This window comes from Megascapheus bottae, unplaced genomic scaffold, assembly GCF_031878675.1.
Source record: "Megascapheus bottae isolate mThoBot1 unplaced genomic scaffold, mThoBot2.hap1 HAP1_SCAFFOLD_99, whole genome shotgun sequence".
NCBI classification, from domain to species: domain Eukaryota; kingdom Metazoa; phylum Chordata; class Mammalia; order Rodentia; family Geomyidae; genus Megascapheus; species Megascapheus bottae.
This window is the reverse complement of record NW_028327304.1, coordinates 167301-184120: the sequence shown is the minus strand read 5'-3', so window position 1 is coordinate 184120 and position 16820 is coordinate 167301.

Below are 16820 nucleotides of genomic sequence, written 5' to 3'. Positions count from 1 at the left end.
GTAGAGTGCTCACCTAGAATGCATGAAGACCTAGGTTCTATTCACCGGTACCGCATACTCAGAAAAACGCTAGAAGTGGCGCTGTGTCTCAAGAGGCAGAGCACTCACGTTGGGCAAGCGAGTCCAATGAAAATGTCTAGGCCCTGAGTCCAAGCCCTAGGACTGGCAAAAAGAAAAAAAAGAGCAATCTTACTTAAGTAACAAGGAATGTACCCTATATTTATTTATTTATTTATTTATTTATTTTGTTTAAACACTAAAATGTATTTATATGAGATGAATCATTCCACCTAAAAACAAAAAATTCATTTTAGTTTACTTTTCATACATTTTTCATTGACAAAATTGTGGTATACATGTGTGTGAATATTTACATATGCATATATATGTACATTATATATACATATATATACAGCTCTAGGCAATCAAAATATCTGGGTACTTTTTCAGTGACAATAATAAAAATCTTTTAGAAATTTTAAGAGGAAATTATACATAACAAATTTACACTAGACTTACTCCATTTACTCATCCCTTTATATTGTGTGCCAGTCCTGGGGTTTGAACTCAGAGCCTGAGCACTGTCCTTGGGCTTTCTCAAGGCTTGTGCTATACCACTAGAGTGACAGAACCATTTTCTGCTTTTCTTTTTTTTTGCATTTTTTTATTGTAATTAGCAAAAGGGTTACATGACATTTGCCAGATAGAAGGTGCATTAATTCACATACATTGATAGCCTTTCACATGTCTTGGTACCCGTTTCCCTCCCCCCCCCAAGCCCCCCACCCGTCTTGATTTTCCCCCCTTCCCTATCAAATTTCAAATATCCAAATACAAATAAATTCAATATATCAGATAACAAAGTGAGATACTATACCAATATGAGATAACCAAGGGACAGCAAAGGAGATGAGAGACAACATAGTACATTAAGGACAACAATCATTCATTATATGGCATTGGTTTCACTATCATGGAGGTCCTTTCAATTAGTTTCACATTATATGTCCTTATGTATCAAGATTTTGCTCTATTGCAAGTCTCTGCTAGTAGAGCCCAAGGTTTCTACTGATTATGACGAATGAGGGAAACCATTGAGCCTAAGTTCCTTTGAGTCTGGCTTACTTCACTTAATATGTTTTGTTCTAAGTCTTTCCATTTCCTAACAAATGGGGCGATGTCATTCTTTCTGACAGCAGCATAGAATTCCATTGTGTACAAATACCACAACTTGTTGATCCACTCATCAACTGAGGGACATCTAGGTTGTTTCCATATCTTTGCTATGGTGAATAGAGCTGCAATGAACATGGTTGTGCTAGTGGGTTTAGTATGTCCTTGTTTCTGGGTGGTTGGGTAAATGCCAAGTAGTGGAATTGCTGGGTCATAGGGGAGTTCTATGTTTAGCCTTTTGAGGCACTGCCACACTGCTTTCCACACTGGTTGAACGAGTTTGCACTCCCACCAACAGTGTAGTAGTGATCCCTCCTGGCCTAATCCCCTCCAGCATCTGTTGTCATTCGTTTTCCTGATCCTGGCCATTTTAGCTGAGGCAATCCAAAATTTCATATGGAGGAATTTCTATTCCAAACTTTAGACTCTATCACACAGCCATAATTCTCAAAACAGCTTGGTACTGGCACAAGTACAGGCCTGAAGACCAATGAATACAACTGAGGATCCAGATATTAAACCTATGGCCACCTAATCTTTGACAAGGGAGCCAAAAAAATAGAATGGAAGAAAGATAGCCTCTTCAACAAGTTGTGCTGGCAGAACTGGTTAAGCACCAGCAGAACTCTAAAGTTGGATCCTTCTTTGTCACCTTGCACTAGAATTAACTCCAAATGGATCAAAGATCTGGAGGTAAAACTGACACACTGAAAAGTTTACAGGAAGGAATAGGAGATACACTAGGCCTCCTTGGCACAGGTCGAAACTTTCTTAATAAGGACCAAGAATCACAACAAATCAGAGAAAGGCTGGATAAGTGGGACTGCAGTAAACTGCAGAGCTTTTGTATGGCAAAGGACATAGCTAGTAAACTAATCAGGAAGCCTACAGAGTGGGAGAAGATCTTCACCAACCAAACAACGGACAAAGGCCTCATATCTAAAATATATCAACAATTCAAAAAATTGAATCACTCCAAAACTAACCTCCAAAGTAACAACCATCCCATTAAAAATGGGCCAAAGACATAAAGAGAGTCTTCTCTGAAGAAGATCCAAAAATGGCCTATAGACACATGAAGAAATGGTCAACATCTCTGGTCATAAAAGAAATGCAAATCAAAAGAACTCTAAGATTGTACCCTATATTTATACAGACTGAAAAATTCATTAAGAAATTAGAAAATATGTATAAAGTGCATAATTTCTTTTGTGTGTTGGCACTGGGTCTTCAACTGAGTGCTTCAGCTCTATCCCTGACCTTTTTTGCTCAAGGCTAGCACTCTACCAATGCAGCCCCAAATCAACTATCTTCAATTGAGATATAAGCGATGAATATTTCAGGGTGCTTCATGAAAAACATTTTTATAAATTGAAACTTTCAACACAGTCTTATTTTAGTATGAATGTTGATATGGGAAGAGACAGAAAAAGTGAAATGTTTCCTGATCCCCATAGAGAAGAGACTCAGCAGAACCACTGTGGTCTGCAGGCTTCTTTGTGAGTTTTGTTTGCTTGTTTGATTTTGTCAATTGTGGGGCTTGAACTCTGGGCCTGGGCACTGTCCCTGAGCTCTTCAGCTCAAGGCTAGTGCTTTAATCTGTGAGCCACAGTGCCACTTCTGGTTTTTCTGGCAGTTAACTGGGTACTTTGGCTGGCTTTCAACTTTGATTCTTAGATCTTAGCCTCCTGAGTAGCTAAGATTATAGGTGTGAGGTACCATCACCAGGCTGCTGCTCTGTTACTATGCGGGTTCTGGATCAAGAACTTCAAGTTCTTGCTTCAATTTTTTCTTCTCTTGCCTGATACTCTGCCATTTGAACGAAGCCCCAGTTCCTAGTCTTTGTTGGTTAATGAGAGATAGTATGATTTTCTAATATTCAGAGCAATGATTGTAAAAACCCAGCATTTCACTTACTTGAATAAATTAAGAGACAGGACCTAGTGAGATGGAAAACAAAATTTTTTTCAAGTTGCTATCCTGTTCTAATGCATAAGTCTGGCTATTTTGCTTACACACAAATATGTATTTTACCAGTTTCTACTCTATTTTTGCTTAGCTTAAAACCACCACTGCCATTTCATAGATTTTGTTGTTGTTGTTTGCGGTGCTTGAACTCTGTGCCTGGGCTGTTCCTCAGATCTTCAGTTCAATGCCAGTGTTCTACTACTTTTGATTTGGCCAGTCCTGGGCTTCAACTCAGGGCCTGAGCACTGTCCTTATATTTTCTCAAGGCTAGGGCCTGGACACTGTCCCTGAGCTCTTCAGCTTAAGGCTAGCGCTCTTCCTCTACAGCTCCATTTTTGGTTTCTGGTAGTTAATTGGTGATGTAAGTCTCACAAACATATGTGTCCAGGCTGGCTTTGGGCTTTGAACCAAGATCCTCCAATCTCAGCCTCCATAGTAGCTAGAATTACACGCTTCAGCCAGCAGTGCCTAACTGTTTGATGTCTCTGTCTCTGTCTCTCTGTCTCTGTCCGTCTCTGTCTGTCTGCCTGTCTGTCTGTCTCTCTCTCTCTTTCTCTCTCTCTCTTTCTCTCTCTGTCTCTCTGTCTCTCTTTCTCTTTCTCTCTCTCTCTCTCTCTCTCTCTCTCTCTCTCTCTCTCTCTCTCTCTCTCTCTCTCTCTGTCTCTCTCTCTCTCTTTTGGTTGAAAGACTTTAATTGTGCACCTGGGCAGTGTCCCTGGGCTCTTCAGCTCAAGGCTACAACCTTAAACACCTTGAGCCACAGTGTCACTTCTGGTTTTCTGGTGCTTAAGTGGAAGTAACAGTTTCATGGACTTTAGTGTCTGACCTGGCTTTGAACTGTGATCCTCAGAACCCAACCTTCTGAGATCATTTCCAGCTTTTTTTTTTGGTGTAAGTGGTACAGAGTAATTGAACACAGGGCTTTGTGCATACTAGGCAAGCAAACTACCACTACTGTGCACTCCAGCCTTAGATAAGGGCTTTCTTTTTCTTTTTCTTTTTTTCACTCATGGGGCTTGAACTCTGGGCCTGGATGTTTACCTTAAGCTCTTCAGCTCAAGGCAAGAGCTCTACTACTTGAGGCACATTGTCATTTTGAATTTTCTGGATTATTTGGAAATAAGATTCTCACAGATTTTTATGCCTGGTCCGTCTTTGAACCTCGATCCTCCAGGGTAGCTAGGGTTACCAGGGTGAGCCACCATTCACGGGCATTAAATTATTATTTTTTGCATGTCCTATGGCTTCAACTCATGGCCAGAGTACTGTCCTAGGGCTTGCTCAAGGATAGCACTTTACTTCAGCCAGCCAACTCCTGGTCCAAATAGGCCACTCTTGAATCTAGAATTACAGAGATCTGCCATAATACTGGCATGTCGTTATCTAAGTATATAATTTTTCTTCTATTTTGATGGCTTTTCCTTAGTGGACATATTTCCTACATATTTTATGGAAAACTCCCTTCCCACTGGGGCCATAAGTTAAGCCTAGTGGAAGAGTTCTTGCCGAGCATGAATGAAGACCCAAGTTCAATTCCTCAGCACAACATAGATAAAAAAAGATAAAAGTGGTGCTGTGGCACATGTGATAGAACTTGAGCCTTAAGAATAAACAAAAACAAAAACAAGGATCGTGCTCAGGTCCTGAGTCTAAGCACAGTACTGGCAAAAAAAAATTCTGCCCAAAGTAGACATTTAAACTTATTGTACTTTTCAAAAAATTTGTTGTCAAGGTGATATACAAAGAGATTGCTGTTACATATGTAATGAGTACATTTCTTGTAAACACTGTTACCCCCTCCCCCCTTTTCTTTTCCCTTCCCCCCAAGTCATAAATTTCATTTACAACAAATATATATGTATTTTCATTCCTGAAAAAAATAGTTTAAAATGTGTTCAAATAAATGATGTAGGTTGATATATTTATCAAAATGGATTACTTGAACTCTAAAATAAACATTCTAGGTAATTTTTCTCATAAAATTGTAGTAATGCTATAAAACTAATAAAAAAGGAATTTTAGTTATTAATTTCTTATGTTTTACCTTTAACATTATTACACTAAGCATACTGTTTATGCTATTAATACAGACAGCATGAAATATGATTATGTAAAACAATTAAATGATTAAAAATAGTAAGGTTGTGGGCCAGTAGTTTGGCTTGGTGGCACACACCCTGGACTGGCAAAAAAGAAGTAGGGTTATATAAAACAGATTTATTTCCAAATGTGTGGAAAATGGTATGATTTCTTGTTTGGCTAGTCTTGGGGCTTGAACTGAGGACCAGGAACTGTCCTTGGCCACATTTGTTCAAGGGTGGCATTGTGAAACCTGAGCCACAGTGCCCCATCTGCTTTTTCTGTGTATGCAGTGCTGAGGAATTGAATCAAGGTCTTCTTGTATACAAGGCGAGCACTCTACAACTAGGCCACATTCAAAGCCAAAGTAGATTTTTGATGCTATTGTGGAGTTTTAACTTTCTTAAATATTTGTACAAAGCACAATGGATATATAAACAGACTTGAACTCACAGAACAGAGTCCCCCATAATATTACAGTTACTCTGGCACTTCTCCCGATTGACAAAACACATTTCCAGGCATCTGCTCTGTCCTTAAGCTTTGGTAGCTGACTTGTCTTTCCATGGAGGCCTGGCCTGGATTCCCGGTGATTCCATGCATTTCATAGTTCCCTGTATATCCAGTAAGGTTGTCTTCTATGGGACCAGACCTGTCTGGTTTTTGGCCCACCCAGGACCTATGTGTCTGAGGTCTCACATTCTAAGTGGAAAATAAAACACAGTATAATAAGCACTGAAGAACTGCACACCATAATATTAACAATGAGAGTTTAATAGTTAGCAAAGTAAATACAATGAATACTTGACAAGAATCATGAGAGCAAGATAAAGAGATGTCTTTTTAGGAAGGGGACAGGGAAGCTCTAAATCCAGACTGGCCTCCAAGTTGCCTTCAGACAGTAATTCTCCTTCAGAGTCCTCAGAAGGGTCTCCTTCCTCATGAGAAACAGAATGTCCTTCCTGAGTTAAGAGGGGGATGGATTCTGGTTTGTCGAATGGAGATTGAGTCTCTTTTAGTGAGATGGATGGGTCTGGATATTCTGTGAGGATGGATTCATTTTCCTCCAATGAATCCAGTATTGAGAGTACACTTGCTGCTTCCCATGGGGACATTTTCCATGAGCCCAGCGTGTGCCCCTTCAGCTTGCACAATAAGTGGAGTGTTACTCTGACTCAGATGGACTGACTCTGGGTGGAGTGTGAAAGGAAACGGAAGGAAATCTGGCTGCTCTTTTTCTTCCTCCATAGTATCTGCAGGTTCAACTGTGCCACACATGGGGTTCAGAGCAAAAGGTATATCCACAGGACTCTAAACCTGTTTGGTAATTTCTACAGAAGGCCCATGCTTTCTGGAGTGCAGTGATGATTCTCAGTCTCCATCAGTCACCAGCTCCATTGGTGGGTTTTTCATCCGGAGTTCAGGATAAGCTCTTCCACGATGACCCAAACCTAAGAATGGAAATAGGTGCAGAGTGGACAGAGTGGACTCTGCAAGTTGAAGTGTCACTCAACTTCCATGAGGATCTAATGGAGGAACCTGTAGACCTGGAGTTTGGACTGAACACTGAGGAGGTGTAGGGTCTTTCTAATGAGTGCTTATTCCCGAGTCCTTTCAGAGGACAGACATTACCTGGCTGACACCACCCATAAAGGGCATTTTGCCAAGCTCTGTAGAAGTAAGGGCCAACCAATATCTAGACCACATGGGCTTCCTACTCACAGGCTCTGAGGCACCCACACCAGGACTTCTACTTTTTCTTGGTCTTACTGGTCGCACATTCCTCCAGCTGGTCAAAAAGTATGTGTTTAGAAGAGCAGGTCCAAAGCCGGCATGTGGAGCCTCATATAGAACTTGAGTTGTGTCAGGGTGTGGCAGTTCTTGAACTCGTAGAAATCATTGGGGTAGAAGTCCATTCACATCGTATAGATGGAACACATGATGTTGTGGGCACATTCGGTACAAGGAAAGTGAGAGCCTTCTCTCTCCATCCTGAGCCTTCTACCAAAGCCCCTTTCTTGCAGGACTCTAATGCTGTGGCTGTCCTGCAGAGATGTGCACTTATGTGCTGGGAGGGGGGTAAGAGACACTCGAGAACAGGATGACTTTTACATCCCACTTCCAGAAGCTTCTGAGAGAGGCCTCTACGCATCTGTCCAAAGTAAACGCACCTTAAATTAACTAAGTAAATGCTCTAAATAAATCAATAAGTGAATGCTCTAAATAAAGAACTAAATGCTCATTCCTCTGAAGACCTGAAGATCACAGTGGAAAGCCAGTCTAGTCAGTAAAAGTCTAAAGGCACTTGTCTTCAATTAGGCAGCAAAAAGCCAGAACTTGACCTATGACTCAAATGGTACAGTGCTAATTTTTGAACACCAAAGGGATGGCATTTAGACCTGGGTTCAGGTTTAAGTGGCAGCACTGGACCACACACCAAAATGTAAATGCTTTCAGGTTCTAACAGGCAAAGCTATCACAATCCCTTCCTGATGGCTCAAAAGTGATTCAGCCCCCAGCTTTTCTTCTGACTCCAGTATTTCACAGGCCTCCGCCATTAGTACTGACACCTCATTTCTTACTGGGAAATGGGATTTCCTAGGATGTCACCTAGGTGAGGGCTGCAGTTGGGAGCCACTTACTCATGCCTGAAATCCAACTTCTCAGTGAGCACACTGTTGAGACTCCAGTAGCTTGTGAGGGAAATGAAATGGCATGGTGTCCCAGTCATAATAAAATAGTTTGTGCACTTGTATCATGCTTAGCTCCCCTGTGAACACCCCAGTGAACCAAACAGGCTCAGAGAGGAGCCAAGTATTCCAAGACTTGGCCAGGAGGGGTGAGCAAACCTGGGTTTGGAGGGGGAACACTCACTTTTTCAAGAGAATTTCCAGCAACTACTACATTGTCCTCCACTATTTGAAATTGTGCAGGAAGTTTCCCACATAAAAGAGATCACCTTTCTGGTAGGCAGGGATCAGCTTTGTCAGCAGCATCTCCAACAGGCCTTCCTCCAGGATCCATAGGTTGCAAGGCTCATTCAGAGTCTGAGCTGACTTACCATCACACTATGTTGGCAAAACAGTGGATATTTCAAACGTAGGAATGGGACCACACTTCACACTGAGGAATTGGAATAGAGTAGATTGGAAATGACACACTCTAATCTCAGTATAGTCACTTGAAAGCACACAAGAAGGTTGTAGTGTGTGGGCAGGATGATGGGTTCAAATAGGTTTCCTCTCAATATACCTCATCTGAGTTGCCCTGGAGTTTCCTGGCTTTCTTCCTAGAGAATTGCCTGATATACTGGAATTTTGGCTTGGCACTGATCCAGCATCTACTTCTTCAAGTGAGACATCCATATCTCTCATGCCTGAGATGCGAGCCTCCTGACCTTTGGCAACAGCACAGCAACATCTGTCTGGTTCCTGAGCCACAGGCCAAGGGAGCTGGCTTGAGCTGGTTGTCACATACAGTGGCTTAGTTACCAGGGTTCCATATTCTGTTCCATTGTGAGGGAGGTAGGGTCACCTTTCAAGGCCCAATGACCATAGCTCCTTGCTCACAGAAGACCTCCCCAAAGACATACTGGAGGCTGAATCTCCCTTCCCACCTCACATATGGATGTAGTAAACAGCACACCTTTTTGTTCAAATCCAAAGTCACTAACTAGGCGTAACTGCTAGCCTGGTCTCAGGCTCAAGGAGCCTTTCTTAGGTAAGATCCAAACTTAACTGTCACTATTCCCCTTACCCTTCACAAGACATTTTGCTTCACAGTGCCTTCTCAGCTTGCATTTTGCCTCTTGCACATTATTTTGCTAGTCCTGGGACTTGACCTCAGAGCCTGACCATTGTTCTTAGGCTTTCTTTAGGCTATAGCTGTCCCACCAAGCCACAGCACCACTTCCAGCGTTTTCTATGTATATGGTACTGCAGAATCAAACCGGAGTCTTTTTGTGTGGTAGCCAAGCACTCTACAAATAGATGAAACACCCAGGCCATCTTGCACATATTTTTCACTTCAATCTACTAGGACGTTGTTAGGTTTCTGTATCCTAATCTATTTTTCTTCCTGATGAATATCTGTGCTGTCATCTGTAAAAATGCAAGTGGGAAAATCACAGAAGCATTGGTGACATAAAAAAAAGTCTTACAGACATAGATAAGTGTTCATTCTTTGTAGGAGAAAGGATATTTTGATATGATGATGATGACTATTTATAAATACTTTATCTGGGTTTATAGTTTAGCCCAGTGGTAGAGTGCTTGCCTAGCATCCATGAAGATCTAGGTTTGAGTCCTTAATATCACACAGATATAAAAATCCATATGGCAATGTGGCTCAAGTGGCAGAGGGCTAGACTTGGGAAAAGCCAAGAGCAGTGCTCAGGCCCTGAGTTCTAGCCCCAGGAATGGGAGAAAAAACAAAAGAAAAGAAAAGAAAAGAAATGTGCTTTTTACAAGTTATTCACTCACAGCATTTGCCTCTGAATTCTTCACTTCTGCATCTTGTGACTTATCCCTTTCCCTCAATGTAGACAAGAAGAACAGATTTTATTTCTTGCTATCCTGTTGTCCAATCTTTGGATAGTAATTCAAAATACAATATTGCCTGAGATATTATGTGTGTGCATGTGTGTGTGTATCTGCCAATGTGTGCATGCACACATGTGTACAGGGTTTAGGGCTTACTCATAAGGCCTGTGTGATAACCCTCAGCATCTTTTCCTCAAAGGTATTGGTCTTTCACTTCTAGCTTATTATAGCTAATTGGAGTTGAGAGATTCACTCAATTTCTTGCCCTGTGCATTGGAATCCAGTGCTGGGTTCTCATATTGTTAATTGTAGCTATAGAGAAGGCTGAGGTCTGGGGATCCTCGTTAGAATCCAGCCCCTGAGAGAAAGTCACTGATAGAAATCTTTATCTTCAGTTAAGCACAAATAAATAAGGCAAAAGTGAAACTGTGGCTCAGTTCCTCTTGTACCAGCCATGAGAAAATTAGTAATTGGCAGCACCTGGTCCCTGAGAGAAATCCTTAGCACTGGTTCAAAAAAAGAAAGAAAATAATGAAAAAAATTAAACCTTGCTGAGGAATCCATAAGGATAAACGTGCCTGTGAATAATCTTGTCATTTCAGATTCCCTCAAGAGCTTATGTCTCTCTATATTTTATCAAGTTTTTTTAAAGATATTTACATATTTTCTATCTTTCTTAAACAGAGATAGCCATCCACAAAACACAAACACAAACTCTCACACAGAATACCACCCACCCATAAGTGTCTGGCTATGTATATATGTATAGTCATATGTATTGATATGTCTCTCTATACTAATATATAAATGCATAAACATATGTATTTAGACAAACAGGAAACATACATAGATAGGTCTCAGGCATTTCCAGATTTTGTGCAAGTCTTCTGAGTGCAACTTACCATTGTATTGTTTGTCAAGATAGAGTCCCTCTAACTTTTGGCCAGATTCTTGTCCTTTCATACTTTTTTCTGCCGGTCCTGTGTATGGAACGCTAGGCCTGGATGCTGTCACTGAGCTTGAGCTTCTTGCATTCAGTAGTTTATTGCAGATAAGAGTCTCATGGAGTTTCTGTCCTGGGCTGGCTTTGAATTGTGATCCTCAGATCTCAAACTGCTGAGTAGCTAGGATGACAGTATTGAGCTACCAGTACCTGGTTCCTTTTCCTCTTTTACCCTTTTTTTTGGCCCCACCACAGCCATGGTATCTACCTTCCTATGTTCTCTCCACCTGCCCCCAGACAGGGGTCTGACAGATGCTTTCCACCCACTTATTCATGTCCTCCTCTGTATTGGCTGACAGCTAAGACATGCACTCACTTGTCTGGATGCCAAACACAAAGCCATGTGATTGTTTCTCAGTCTGGAACATCCTATCAGATTTATAGCACCACAGAGGGTCAGGTTGATGCTCCTCCAGGGCTTCTTAAATTGTTCTCATATTAATCCACAACACGTTTGTCATCACTTGTCCAGCTAATTCATGGACTAAACCAGCATTCCCTACAAACTTAGATCCCAATACCATGAGGACACTCAAGGGTGCATTAGGAGTATGACCTGCAGGTGGATGTGAGCCTGTCTAAGTTGGAGGGGATTTCTCCACCACAGGAAATGGAATACAAATTTAGAATCTGCTTTCATGAGGTGACAATCTCTGGCAGATGTTCTTATCAAATGTGGCACTGCCTACTTCCAGCTTAAAACATGGGTTGATGACCCAGCATAACAGAGAATGTATTCACCCCGGCCCAACACATAGGCTGGGACCCTGAACTTTCAGGTAGCATTTGGCTTTGAAGGTCATGAGATCTTAGTCTACAAATGATGAGCCCCCTCCCGTGAGGCATAGCAATCGGACTCAAAGTGCAACCCAGTTAAGCACCAGATCAAGCTTCCCTTCTTCAGTAGGGTATGGTTTGAAAACTGTGCATAGCTTCTGTTTGAAGCCAGTCTAGATAGGAAAGTCCATGAAACTCTCATTTCCAGTTAACTGCCAAGAAAAAGCCAAAGATAGAGATGAAGCTCAAGAGAGCTAGAGAGCCATCTGAAAAGAATGGTTACACCCTGCAACATCCTCATTATCTGATCTTGAAAACATCTCTGCGTGCATCCCAGCATGCAGCCAGCATCTGGGGGTGACAGTGACCCCTGCGCCCATTGGCAATCTGCACTGTCTCTGACATCTGTAATGTGAACCTCATTCTGTTGGGTTTGTGAAGCGGTGTCAACCCTGGAGAAGGAACCAACTGTGCCCTAACTCCCACTGTCCCCTGGGGCCCCTAGCATTCCCCCATCTGCACCCCTCCTGTGGCTTCTGATCCTAGGGAGCCCTCCTGCCCTGTCCAACACTCACATGAAGTGCATATTTCTTCTCCTGGGGCAACTTCTCCACAGAGAGTACATGACATGCCCACTCTCCAGGCACGGGGAGATCCTGTCAAAGTAGCAAATCAGTGATAAGGACATAAAGTGATGAATAGAATTTTAGATCCTGATGGTAGACAGTCTGCAAAATCCAAGGGAGAATGGAATTGGAGGGGACCAGGGATCAGGATGTGGGCATGGAGCTTCCCTGCCAAGGGGGTGGGGGAAGTCACAGGCTGGGGGATGCACAGGATGATCCATGGGCCCTGTGCAGCTACTGGGTCACCCCCTTCTGCATCTCAGCCTTTGGCTTTGAGCTCTGTGATCATCAAGATGTGCACAGTCTGTACTCTGGCTGGCAGAAGAAAGGACCCTGGGAAGACAATTGTAGACCCTTTGTGAGTGTAGGAAGGGGTAGGCTGGACACCCAGTCCAAGAGGAGCTAAAACTGGAGTCGAGGGGTGTGCAAGGAGTGGGTGTGAGGGTTGTGGGCAGTCACAGTCACGGAAGAGGTGGCTCTGTCTGTGGGGTGAGTGCCTCCCTGCAGGCACAGTACTGGACATATCAGAGATCCACATGAAAAGGAAAAGCTGGAAATGGCACTATGGTTCAAATGGTAGAGCATCAACCTTGAGCAAAAGAGCTCAGGGAGAGTACCCAGGACATGAGTTCAAGCCTCATGACTGTAAAAGAAAAAGAACCAGGACTATGAGAGGGAACCTGGTACTCTCTTGGTCTAATCAGACACAAGAAGAGGCCGGGATAGGCTGTGGAAAAACACAGAGAACATCTTCCCCCAGCTCATCCTGTCCTGCATGCTGGGGCAGCCATGTAACTAGGGCTACAGTGAGATCATCTTCACCCCTGTGCTGCCATCTGAATTGTAGGCCTCTGTCCTGGCATGGGGTGTCCTGATGGCTGAGCAGGTGCCCTAACCCTAGATGGAGAGCAGCCACTGACTGTGGTAGCTAAGGAGAGATCTGTTCCATAGCTATCAGGCCACCCAGCATGGGAGCCATAACCACCCCTCACCCAGGTAGAGGCCAATGGTTCTCCAGGTGCTACTAACGTTGCCCCACCCCTAGCTCTGGGTACACGTGACATTCCCTCCACAAGGAGCAGGACAAAGTGAGGGATCAGGAAGCTGCCTATGGGCTTCAGATGATGGCCAGGCTGGCACTACAGATGGCCTCACTCTGTCACCACCTTCCCCTGCCTCCATCTTTCCTCCATCATGCCTCTCTACCTCCCACCCATTAACCTTGGAAACCAATGAACTGGGCTCTCATCATTCCTCTCATCTCTTCACCCACCTTGCCATGCGTCCATCCCTCTGTCACTTCCACCCCACACACATCCCACCACCAGCCACCCTGTAGCTTATGAGGATCCCAGAGGAAGCTCTTGGTGAAGGGCTTGTGACCACAAAACAGTTACTATCACCCGCTCCGGCCTGATCCACCACAGAATAAGAACAGCCAAGCAGGCACACACTGCAGCAGAGTTGCTCTGCTGCCACCCTGATTTCTTCATGGCCAGGACTTGGCTCTCCTCAGCCTCTCAGCTCAGTAACCAGAACATTGTGCTTTCACAGAGCCATGGCTTCCAGTCTCCATGGACACAATGACATCAAGGTGATGCCAACTTCCCCATCTCTATATACTTCTAACTATGGGATGGGAGCTGAGGTTCTCTTCTGTGACTCCATCCGCTAAGAGGCTCATGCAGATTTCTATCCTTTGCTCATCATGGTGACTCTTTGGTTAACAAGTCACTGCTGGGCTTCCAGTTCACCACATATAGAACCCATACTCCAACACTTTTCTTAGAAGGACTGATGACTTTTAAATATTCTCTAGTTTTAAATTTCTAGTTCCTTCTCTCTTTCATTTATATATTTCCCTTCCTCACATACTTCCCTTTTTTTACCTTCCTTCTTTCATTCCTGGCCTTGAACTCAAGACCTGGAGCTTTTTCTTAGCTTTTCTTTGCTCAAGGTAGCACTCTAGCTCTTGAGCCACAGCTCTACTTCAATATTTGTTCTTGCTCTAAACTGGGAGTATGAGTCTCATGCATTTTTCCCTTTGCTGGGTTGGTTTTAAACCACAATACTAAGATCAGGATCCTGAATATGCCTCGGATTGCAGGTATTATCTAATCAAAACAAATTCCTGATTTCTTTTTCAGACATAATTAGTTATTTCAGGTGAGCCACCAGCCACTCATGCAAGACCATTGCAGGATCCCAGCATTCATCTTGTCTCCAGTCTTATTCCATCCATCTCACAATGGCCATCTAAAACATCCTGCTGCATGCCTGAAGTCACAAGGAACGTTCTCAACGCCACGAGAAGCCCCCTTAAGCTCTGCCTCAGATATGCCCAGCCCCCATCCCACTTCCACATGAGCATTTGTTTAGGAGAAATTTCCTGAGTACATCATCATCTTTTCCTCACCATTCGAATTTCATCTTTGGAATTATTTCTCCCAGACAAAGAGGAACATGATCCATGGTTTGATAGCAGCTCCAGCTTCATAGTTCCAGCCACCAACACCCCCCCATTACCCTGCCAGACACCTGAATTCAAGAACAATGTTTTCACTACCCCTGACTCTTATCAAATGTTTTAACTTATACAGTGCATTAAAATAATTTTACTAAATGGAATAAACACATGGCATCAAGCTTCAGAATCTTTGCACCTGAACTTTTAGTCAGTCACAGACACACCAGCATTTCTGTAGCCAACAGAAATCTTAGCTTTGAGATTTCAGCATTCCTGGTATCCAAGTTTGGATGTGCTAACACTGCCCTTAATGGGGCACTTCAATCACACAATCCCACAACAATCAATGTCATTTGACATTCACTTGTAGGTGGTGCTAGGAAAAAGACTGATGTGCCAACTCCATGCTGGCTTGACCTATGCCATCTTCAATCCTGGAGCAAGTGGGGCTCCTCTCTCCATGACACCTTTTGTGTACTACCCCAGGAGGACCTTTACCTTGAGACAAAATTATGAAGACTATCTCTACCAGCAAAGATTCCAGTGAGATGTGCCTATGTGGATAAAGCTAAAATCTCACTAAAGTGAGGTTGTTGGCAGTGCTGGAGCCTGAACTCAGGGCCTGGGCACTAAGCATTTGTACTCAAGACTAGCCCTTTACCACTTGAGCCCAAACTCCATTCCCAGCTGTTTTTATTTTTGGTAGTAAGAATCTATCAGACTTTCCTGTTCTAGGTGACTTGGAACTTCCATACTCAGATCTCAGCCTCCTGACCAGCCTGGATTAAAAGTGTGGATCAGCCATGCGCCACACCTGAGGACTTCTGCCAGCACATTTTTTCCCAAAAATTGGAAGAGGAAGATGAGGGAGGGTTGGGCTCATCCTGCCCTGCATATGAAGGAGAGCATCAGCGCCTGAACTTCATTCCCTGTTGTAGGCTGCTGGAGGAAAAGGAAGCAAATAGGCACAGGCTGGCAGCAGATGCCACAGAACAACTTGTGACCAAGACTCCCAGAGCAGACCTCAGAATCGATGACAGAGTTGGATCTACCCAGTAACAGAGGCAGTGGTGACACCTGAAACTGCGCGTTTGAGCCTTTGCTGCTAGTAAAAAAGGCCACCTATGTCTCAATGTGAAAGGTGAGATTTTGGTGGAGAAGGTGAGATTAAACATTATGTATCATGCAAGAAGACAGACTATAAGGGGTCTTTTATTATTCCAAGTGAAATTTTGGATTTCCTCTTCTGTTTCTTTAAAGAATGACATTGGGATATTGATTAATATTGCACTAAATTTGTAGATAGTCCTTATCAAGATTGCCATTTTTACAATATTACTTCTTCCAAAGCAGGAGCATAGGTTTTTGCATTTCCTCAGTTCTGCGTTAATTTCCTTCTCCAGGGTTTATAGTTCCATCAAAAAGGTGCTTTACATTCTAAGTTAATTCCTAGGTATTTTATTTTCTTTGATAGCAAAATGAGTTGCTATCCTGATTCTTGCCTCATTCCTCTCATTTGTTGGCATATAGGAAGGCAGTTGACATTGAGGGTTAATTTTATACCCTGCTACCTTACCAAAGTTTTATATCAGCTCAAGCAGCTTCGGACTAGAGTCTATAGGGTTCTTTAAGTAAAGAATCATGTCATCTGTAAGGAGAGAAAGTTTCAGTTCCTCTTTCCCTTTTCCTTCTCACTCCAGTTAGAATGGCCAAAATCCAGAAATCTAATAGCGTATGCTGGAGGGGATGTGGCCAGGAGGGATCACTACTACACTGCTGGTGGGATTGCAAACTCGTTCTACCACTATGGAAAGCACTATGGCAGTATCCCAAAAAGACTAAACATAGAGCTCCCCTGTGATCCAGCAATTTCGCTACTTGCCAATCGTCCAGATAGGACATACTAAATTCACTAGAACAATAACATTTATCACAGCACTATTTACTATAGCAAAGGTATGGAACCAACCCAGATGCCCGTCAGTTGATGAGTAGATCAAATATGGTATTTTTACACAATGGAATTCTGTGCTTCTGTCAGAAAGAATGACATAGACGAATTTGTAAGGAAATAGAAAGACTGTAAAGTTTAGAAATTAGTTTCGGTCTCCTTCTCTCTCTCCTTCTCTAACTCTGTAAAATTTAGAAGTTCCGCTTTCTCTCTCTTTCTCTCTCTTTTCTCTCTT